This window comes from Podarcis muralis, chromosome Z (genome assembly GCF_964188315.1).
Source record: "Podarcis muralis chromosome Z, rPodMur119.hap1.1, whole genome shotgun sequence".
NCBI classification, from domain to species: Eukaryota; Metazoa; Chordata; class Lepidosauria; order Squamata; family Lacertidae; genus Podarcis; species Podarcis muralis.
In genome coordinates this window covers 28,486,135-28,488,706 of record NC_135673.1, presented here as the reverse complement: position 1 = coordinate 28,488,706, position 2,572 = coordinate 28,486,135, and positions in this window count along the sequence as shown.

The following is a 2,572-nucleotide window of genomic DNA, read 5'->3' as shown; positions in this document are numbered from 1 at the left end:
GGGGGCGCCAAATAGTGACCTTGAACTGGACGCCATTTTCTGGAGTCCATTTTCTTGGGTCCACCTGTAATCTGCCATAACATGGTGCCTTTGGGATATTTGGTGCCACCAAGTGGATCTTCTAAATGTTGCACCACCTCAGCATAGGCGGCACCAGGGCTCTGGGTAGGCAGTGCTATGGGAGGTGTCAGAGTCCTGGCACCGCCTTCTAAGAGCCCTAGTATCACCCTCCCAAAGCTGGAAGCCTAGCAAGTGCTTCCATGGCTTTGGGGAGGAGAGACGGGCTCTAGGACCCAGCCAGAGCCTGGGAGTTGCATTCCCCGGAGCCAAGGATCTGGGATCCTGCAGTTTTCCTGCAAAGGGTTCTAATCTGATGTGAAGTGGTTCAAAATTATGGAGATTCATAATTGAGACGCTCTGTTTAGGCATGCCACATATTGGCTTCTATGATTATTAAAATCTGTCCATTTTATCTGGCTCTGAGAGTGAAGGACCTGTGATGCTTGCTACAAGAGTTCTGGCACTGCCTTCCAAAAGCTGGGAAAACCTGATTTGAACCCAGCTTTGGTTGCTTTATTTAATTTCCCTCACACCTGCCCTGGGACACTGGCCTCAACTTCCAACCCCTCACCTCTTTCTGAGTGTGTATATTTTTCTGTGTATCCCTCCTGCATATTAGGGAACAGTCTCTCACCTTCTGATATCTGTATTGCCAATTACTTCTACACCTTTAATTTTCCAGAAAATGTGCTGATTTAGAAATTATCTGTTCTATAAAATAAGAGTAGTAACCATATGTTATAGGTAAGTTTAAAAATTGTGCTTAAACCCCTCAGTAGTAGTCGTTGCCAGGACATTATCCTATTTGTGTCTAGATAGCTCAATTTTTTCAGACATCATGTTATATTGGTAAATCACGATGTTTAGCTGGTAACATATCACAATGTTGAAAACCAAACATCGGACTAGACCGATGCCGCAAAATTAAGAAGATCCACCTGGGGGCGCCAAATAGTGACCTTGAACTGGGCGCCATTTTCTGGAGTCCATTTTCTCGGGTCCACCTGTAATCTGCCATAACATGGTGCCTTTGGGATATTTGGTGCCACCAAGTGGATCTTCTGAATGTTGCACCACCTCAGCATAGGCGGCGCCAGGGCTCTGGGTAGGCAGTGCTATGGGAGGTGTCAGAGTCCTGGCACCACCTTCTAAGAGCCCTAGTATCACCCTCCCAAAGCTGGAAGCCTAGCAAGTGCTTCCATGGCTTTGGGGAGGAGAGACGGGCTCTAGGACCCAGCCAGAGCCCGGGAGTTGCATTCCCAGAGCCAGGCACCTTGTTCTGCTGCAATGCGGGATCCGGCACAGAGATCTGAGTTGAGGTGGTGGAAGATTGTGAAGATTCATAATCGAGAAGTTCTATTGAGGCATGCCACATAATTGGCTTGAAATATTATTAAAGCCTGTTCATTTTATCCATGACTTCACTGAGGAGGTGCAACATTAAGAAATTCCACTGGGGGGTGCCAAATACTGGCCTTGCACAGGGTGCTGTTTTATGACAGATCATAAATGGAACAGAAAATTGACTTTGTAAAATGTCGGCTTGTGTAAAAACAATGTTTGTTGCCCTGAAGAGGATCTTCTTAATTTTGCCCCACCTCAGATGAGCTACAGAGAAATTACTAGTAAGGCACTAAACTAAATGCACTGTAAATCTGGTACTGTGGCTGAGCAAGGCACCTGTTTCTGGGACGACAGTGCCAAGGCTGTGCCAGAGACCTAGAACCCTTCTGTCCTTCCCAAAGAAGAACAAGCACTTATGACAGGGGTCAGCAAACTTTTTCAGCAGGGGGCTGGTTCATTGTCCCTCAGACCTTGTGTGGGGCTGGACTATATTTTGGAAGAAAAGAAATGAATGAATTCCTATGCCCCACAAATAACCCAGAGATGCATTTGAAATAAGAGCACACATTCTACTCATGTGAAAACACCAGGCAGACCCCACAAATAACCCAGAGATGCATTTTAAATAAAAGAACACATTCTACTCATGTAAAACACTCTGATTTCCAGACCATCCACAGGCCGGATTTATAATGTGATTGGGAAGAAGATTGTGATTGGTGGAAGATTGTGAAGATTCATAATCGAGAAGTTCTACTGAGGCATGCCACATAATTGGCTTGAAATATTATTAAAGCCTGTTCATTTTATCCATCTTTGAGAGGGTGGCGCAAGGAATATGGGATGTTAGCAGAGCCCTGGCATTGCTTTCCCAAAGCTGGGAAAGCCTCATTTGATTGCAGCTTTGATTTCTTCATTTTCTTCCTCACATGTCTGCCCTGGGGCCATGGTCACATCCCAAAAGTCCCCCAAGTTGCTGCCCAGCCCTGCCTTTTGAACAGCTTCTGCCCTCAGACAAGGCTTGTTTGGAAGCAGCTGCCAGTTTAATAAAGAAGAATAAACTGCTGCTGCTGCTGCTGCTGCTGCCGTTCAAATATATGTTCCTCTGTGGTTTTGTCAGCATAGGACACTGGGGGGGGGGGGAATCTGAGGCCCCACTCAACTGAAT